The following is a 7,854-nucleotide window of genomic DNA, read 5'->3' as shown; positions in this document are numbered from 1 at the left end:
AGAAATGTACACAGCAATATGGTAAATATATACAATACAATATATGTCAATACATAAAAATGTTTTAAACAAGGTAGAAACATGCATGCATACAATAGTCAATATAATTTAACTTTGTATCAATATACAAGAATCTATACCAATATATTTGTCTAAAAACAGTAACTCACAATTACAAATCTATTATTCCATCATCCCTCTTTTTTTTTTTTTTTTTCAAAATGATCCCTGAGCTTATAAAATTCCTCCCCCAACCCTCAATCGTATACTAATTATAATCAACCCCTAAATGATGTCCCTAAACCCAAGGGCAAACTTTACTGGGAGAGGGGACGTCGTCCTCTAGAATTACTTCCAGCTGTCATGGGGGCGACGTTCTTTCTGGGGGATCCTGTGAAAGTAAAATGATGGTTAAATTTCAAGATCAAGTCTTTTAATATTGCCAATAGTCTCTGAGTATTTTGTGCAGGTCTGGCCAAAATGTTGTATAAGATGTGCACCATTTCAGCTAACCAAGTTGGAACTGTCTTGTGCAGCTGGTACCCAAAGCAGGTCTTGTTGTAGCGCTATCAGTATCATGACGTCATATCAACCAGGTGGAGTTGTTGTTATGGGGCCCCATCTTCTTCCTGGAAACTTCAAATGTCACTTCAGGAAAAACTCATTGTTCATTATGAAAAACTTAAGCATTAATCATATAGACATATATATATATTCAATGAAAGACATGATAGATATATTCAATGAAAAGTATGATAGATATGAAGAAAAGCAAAGATGTTTTCTAAACTCATATTTCTTTCTGTCCCACATCATGGCTCTTGACATGAGACAGAAACTCCAGAAACTCTGGGTTTTTCTCTTACTAACAGGCTTGGAATTGGAGAGGGACTGAGCCAGAGTCCAACTTCAAAACCAGCTTTATAAATTTAGAAATATGGTTTAATATTACTTACACAGCCCATTCAGTTTTCTTGATATTTCCTATCGGGCAGGTATTTTTCCATCTGTCAGTATCCAAACATCCAGGGTCCCTTGAATTTCTCAAAGATGAGTGTTTTCCTGTGGAGATAAGAACAGAACCCTGCCCCCATTCTATATGTTTTTCTTACCACCTGTATGAATATAATCATTGTGGATGAGTTGTCATTTCTCCTTTCCAAGAGGTTTCTCTTCTTCAAATCGAAACTTTATTAATTTTGATGGTATCCACAATTTTTCTTCTCCTGTGGAAACAAGAGCAAAACCCCTTCCCCAACGTAGCACATCTCCTGGCTTCCACTGAGAGGTCAGCACATCTTTGAAATAAATCGGTTGATTTAGTTCAGCAGACTTTTCCATTATCCAATGTCTCTCTGCTGCTGTCGTTCCTTTCTCATTAGCGTTAAGAAAATTCAAGGTTAATAAAGCATTATGTAATCTATTTCTGGGGGTATTTTCGGTCCCTTTCTGTTTGTTCAGCATATCCTTTATAGTACGATTTGATCTTTCTATAACTGCCTGACCTGTAGGATTATTTGGTATACCTGTAATGTGTTTTATATTATAATAATCAAAAAAGCGTTTCATTTTCTTAGATACATATGCTGGACCATTATCTGTCTTTATTTGCGCAGGTATACCCATGATGGCCATAACTTCCAATAAATGTGTGATTACTGAATCAGCCTTTTCTGAGCTCAGGGCAGTAGCCCATTGAAAACCTGAATACGTGTCTATGGTGTGGTGTACATATTTTAATTTACCAAATTCTATAAAGTGGAACACATCCATCTGCCAGATTTCATTTCTCTTAGTGCCCTTTGGGTTACTCCCTGCAGGCAACGGTGTTTGATTATAGAAAGAACAAGTAGGACATTTCTTTATAATGTCCTTAGCTTGTTGCCAAGTAATGGAAAATTCTTTCTTTAGGCCTTTACTATTGACATGATGCTTCTTATGAAATTCTGAGGCCTGCAACACACTTCCAATCAATAATTGATCAATCTCAGCGTTGCCTTGGGCTAGAGGACCAGGCAGACCTGTATGGGACCGGATGTGTGTTATGTACATCGGACAAAGCCTGTTCCTGATTATGTCTTGTACCTGGATAAACAATGAAGTCAACTCTGTGTCATCTGGTATAAATTCAGCGGTTTCAATATGCAAGATAACTCTTTCTGCATATTGTGAATCTGTAACTATATTAAGAGGTTCTTTAAAATCCCTTAGCACCATAAGAATGGCATATAATTCTGCCTTCTGGACAGAATTATAAGGGCTTTGTTCCACCTTACTCAATTCATCTGACTTGTAACCTGCTTTCCCTGATTTATTTGCATCAGTATAGAACGTACGGGCTCCAGTTATTGGAGCATCACGTACAATTCTAGGAAGAATCCAAGAAGTTCTTTTTATGAGGTTAAGTCTACCACTTTTGGGATAGTTGCTATTAATTTCTCCCAAAAAATTAGCACAAGCTCTTTGCCACGGTTCATTGTCTTCCCATAACTTTTTTATTTCTTCAGTAGTAAAAGGCACTATAATTTCTGCTGGGTCTATACCTGCTAGTTGACGAAGTCTCAGCTTACCTTTTATAATTAATTCAGAGACTTTTTCCACATAAGTTTTTAATTTTTTACTTGGTTTATTAGGTATAAATATCCACTCCAAAATAATATCTTCCCTCTGCATTAGAATCCCTGTAGGAGAAATTCTGGAAGGCAATATGACTAGGATGCAGCTAAGATTTGGGTTCACCCTATCCACATGTGCCTCCTGTAATTTTTCCTCAATCATTGTCAGTTCCTTTTCTGCTTCAGCTGTCAGTTCTCTTGGACTATTCAAATCTTTATCACCATCTAAGGTTTTGTTTAAATGAACTATTAGATCAGGTGTTATCCCAACAGCTGGTCGTAGACTGGAAATGTCTCCTAACAATCTTTGGAAGTCATTAAGAGTCTTTAACCGGTCTCTCCTAATTTGTGCCTTTTGCGTTTTAATTTTCTCTAACCCTATTCTGTAACCTAGGTAATTAATAGAATTTCCTCTTTGAATCTTTTCAGGGGCAATTTGTAATCCCCACCTAGGCAAGACTTTCTTTACTTCTTCAAACATCCTTTCTAAAGTATCTTTATTTGAATCAGATAACAAGATGTCATCCATGTAATGATAAATAATGGACTTGGGGAATTGTTTACGAATTATTTCCAATGGCTTACTTACAAAATATTGGCACAGTGTAGGACTATTGAGCATACCCTGTGGGAGGACAGTCCATTGATATCTCCTATTGGGCTGAGAATTATTATAAGTAGGCACTGTGAAGGCAAATTTTTCTCTATCCTTTTCTTGTAACGGTATAGTGAAAAAACAATCTTTCAAATCAATAACTATAAGAGGCCATCCTTTTGGTAACAGAGAAGGCAAAGGAATTCCAGATTGTAGTGAGCCCATAGGTTGAATTACTTTGTTGACAGCTCTTAGATCTGTCACCATTCTCCATTTACCAGATTTCTTTTTTACAACAAACACAGGAGAATTCCAAGGGCTGGTTGATTCTTCAATGTGGTGAGCATCTAGTTGCTCCTGCACCAGCTGTTCCAATGCCTGTAGTTTATCCTCAGCTAGAGGCCACTGTTTGATCCATATTGGCTTCTCAGTTAGCCATTTTAAAGGTAGGGCTGTTGGTACCTCTAAAGGTTTGGTATTTGCTGTATGTTCTTGTACAGCCTGAATGGCTAGTGACCTTTTTCCATAATACCTCATCATATACTTCCCAGAATTATGAGTTCCTGGAACTACAGGAATGTTAATCTGGGTATTCCATTGCTGTAGCAGGTCACGGCCCCATAAATTTATGGCAATATTGGCTATATATGGCCTTAGTCTTCCTATTTGCCCTTCGGGCCCTATGCATTCAACCCATCTTGTGCTTTGTTTTACACGAGATAGGGTTCCAATTCCCAGGAACTGAACATCAACCTCTTGAAGAGGCCAATTCGGATGCCAAGATTCTGGGGTAATGATACTTACATCCGCACCTGTGTCTAATAAGCCTTCAATAAAAGTGCCATTTATACAGACTCTTAGCTTTGGTCTTTGATCATTAATAGAAGTCTGCCAAAATATACGTTTACTCTGTCCAACTGGGTTTTTTGACTCATCCTCCACATGGATTTCATCATTTAGACCAGTATTACTTTTTACAGCAGAAATTGGAGCTTTTAATTTTCTTGGTGAGGCACGTTCTCCACTGTGACTGGGAATGACTGGGCCACTGTTGGCTTGGGGGCCTGCGAGAGGCCCCTCAAGGAGTTTCCCGACGGTATCGGGTTGCCTTGTTTGTCTGTTGTTGACCTGCATTCATTGGACCAATGTCGGCCTTTACCGCATCTCCTACATATACCTGAAGGCCTAGGTCTCCTATCTTTGTCATTCCCAGAGGAGATAATATTCCTAGAAATTCTGTGCCTGCAATCCCTTTTCAGATGTCCTAATTTACCACAATTAAAACACCTGGCAGTTTGATGTCTCCTCATTGCTGTGGAAATCGCTTCTCCTACCCAAGATTCATCGTTATAGCTAAACGTCTCAACATTCATCGTATGCTGAATCCATTCATCCATAGGTGCTGATCTAGACTTTAAAGGCCCAATTATCTTTTTGCATTCTATGTTTGCATTCTCAAAAGCTAGAGATTCAAGAAGTATTCGTCTAGCTTCTGGGTCTGTTACCCCTATGTCCAGAGCCTTAATTAATCTTTGCAAAAAGTCAATAAAGGGTTCTCTCTGTCCCTGCCTAATTCTGGTATATGATTCAACCCTTTTTGCTGGATCTTGTATCCTATTCCAAGCATTTAAAGCTGCTTGGTGACATAGACACAGTACTTCATCATCATAAAGAGCTTGGACCTGTGGATCAGCATATTCTCCTGCACCAAGAATTTGGTCTTGGGAAACCTCAATACCTTTTGCTCTTCCTTGCTGTTCCATATGTTTGGATTCTTCTCTAAAATAAATTCCAAACATCAAGGAAGGTCCATTATCTAAAACTGCAGACACTAACTGATGGAAATCATGGGGGGTAGCTCTAGCATTAGAAGCCCAAGTCCTTATCATTTCCTTTACGTATGCAGAGTGCAAGCCAAAATTAACAATAGCTTGCTTAATTTCTTTTAGATCATTCATTGCTATTGGCGTCCATCTAGCTTCTCTGACTCCCTTTGAGCCTTTAGAAGTTGACGCTTTGTCAGAATTAAGTATAGGGTATGCTGCTAAAACCTTTGGTAAGCCAGTTCTAATAGCTGGTGTTGGCATTGTATCCTGTCCTTGTGCCTTATTACTCTGTTCACCAGCTCCAATCATTTCTTCAATCATTTCAAGTCTTTTTATTATTGTCTCTTTTGAATCCTTAATCTCCTGACCTGCATGAGTTTCTAGTAAAGATTGTATGGTTCTTAGGAGTGCCATGATCTTCCTAAATGATAGAATATGCAAAAGAATACTAAAACCTAGTAACCAGTAAATTAAGTTATCCCCATAGTCATATAAACCTTGCATGATATAACCCATTGTATTGGTAACCAGAACAGTAAAATTCGCGTTGGAAACGGGAACTGCCATATTACCTATTATCCAGCAGGTGGCGCTGTTGCCAAGTCTCGACGAAAACACGGTCCTGTTTCAGAGTCCGCCTAGTATTTGTTAAAAACTGGAAAATGTAAGTTGCTCAACAAAGTAAATGTAATTAAATCAATTCCAGAGATGGAACCAGAAACCAGAATCCAGGGGTAGAGAAGAGCAACCTGGAAGCCGCTTATGCCTCCACGTGACAGAGTCACCCTGAGGGGTTGCAGCTTTCAGCAACCGCGTGCTCTGGTTCGCGCCACTTAAGAGCTGTGCTTGCAAGGGGGATTTAAAAACGACTCAGAAAAGAGCAAACCAGGCGGGCAGAGACTACGTGGGCCTGTGGAGTTTAAATCCACAGGCAGCGGCTGAGGAAGCAAGGGCTCCCGCCAAGCTGAACAAGCGCCCGCCAAGCCAAACTTGCGGCCGCCAAGCCGAACTTGCGGCCGCCAAGCCGAACTTCCGGCCGCCAAGCCGAACTCGCGGCTGCGAGCCGGGAGAGGTTCTAAAACCAAACGTTGGGCGCCAAATGAAGGCGTAAGTCACAAACAATGCCACACCGGTTTGGAATTATGATTAATAGGGTGGTATTTATTTAAAGGGGAAAAAACTTACAGATCACTGTCAGCCCTCTGCGTAACCAGGAAGGAAGTCAAGTCACCGGCGGAGCAGGAAGTGAAGAGAGAGAGGAGAGGGAAGTGGCCGCTTTTTTAAAGGGAGAGAGACCACGCCCCAAGGGGCTGGTATCTCAGCGGCGATAGGCTGGAGGAGTGGGAGGACCTCCCGTAACAGGGATAGAAGGATCAGAAGTTGAAGATCATTCTCACATCACCAAATACACATCAAGTTGGAGATAAACCTTGGCTACAGAAGACCCTATCTCGAAAACCAAACAAACACATAGCTCATTGGGTGGAGGTGCTTGCCACCAAGCCTGAGCACCTGAATTTGAACTCTGGGACCCACATAAAAAGTGAGAAGTTGGGGCTGGAGAGATGGCTCAGCGGTTAAGAGCACTGACTGCTCTTCCAGAGAACCTGGGATCAATTCCCAGCACCCACATGGCAGCTAACAACTGTCTGTAACTCCAGCTCCAGGGAATCTGATACCTTTATATAAAAAACACATAAAATAAAGTTAAATGAAGTTTTTAAAAGGTGAGAAATGTCTCCTTCAAATTGTCCTCTGACCCCCACACATATACCATAGCATGTTTATTGGCTCACATACGAAAAATAAAAAATAAAACACAATCAAATATCCATGAGTTCAGAACTGGTTGAATAGCTGTGCATATGAATGTACACCATACAAGTCCATGGTGTGTAGCAAAGAGGAGCAGGCACAGCTCAGGCTCCATTCACAGTTGCTGCAATGTCTGTGACTTACACTTGGATGTGCACCTCCACACACATATCAAAACATACCCAGCCAGGCCGTGGTGGCACGCACCTTTAATCCCAGCATTTGGGAGGCAGAAGCAGGTGGATCTCTGTGAGTCGAGCCCAGCGTAGTCTACAGAGTGAGTTCCAGGACAGCCAGAGCTACATGGAGAAACCCTGTCTTGAAAAACCAAACCAAACAAAACAATAACAACAACAACAACAACAACAAAACTTCCAGTTAGCCTCACCTCTCAAAAGCTCTAGAATTTCATAAGACAAGAGAAAGATCGCCACAAGCTGAAGGTCAACCTGGGCTACATAGCAAGGGCCAGCCGGGACTTCATGCTAAATGGAAAGTCCCTGTTTCCAAAAAAGGAGGGGAGGGGGCAGAGTACTGAGAACTACCCGAGTGGCAGAGTTCTTAACCTCATGTATACAGGTCCTGAGCTGGATTCCAAGCTGTACCATAAAAAGAAAGAAAAGGAAGGGGGGAGAGGAAGGAAGGAAGGAAGAAAGGAAGAAAGGAAAGAAGGAGGGAGGGAAGGAAGGAAGGAGGGAGGGAGGGAGGGAGGGAGGGAAGGAAGGAAGGAAGGAAGGAAGAAAGGAAGGGAGGGAGGGAGGAAGAGAAGCCATGCATGGTGACCAACATCTGTAATCTTAGCACTCAGGAGGTTGAATCAGGATTGTTAGGACTTCACTGCCAATCAGGTTACACAGTGAGTTTCAGACCAGCCTGAGCTACAGTGTAAGATTTTGTCTCAAACAAAATAAAACAAAAACTGCTGGACATAGTTGTGAATGACAATAATCCCAGCACTTGGGGGGGTAGAGGCAGGAGGACCAGGTCATTCTCAGCTATATGG

The sequence above is a fragment of the Microtus pennsylvanicus genome, chromosome 4, assembly GCF_037038515.1.
Source record: "Microtus pennsylvanicus isolate mMicPen1 chromosome 4, mMicPen1.hap1, whole genome shotgun sequence".
Lineage (NCBI taxonomy): Eukaryota > Metazoa > Chordata > Mammalia > Rodentia > Cricetidae > Microtus > Microtus pennsylvanicus.
This window is presented reverse-complemented; position numbering follows the sequence as displayed.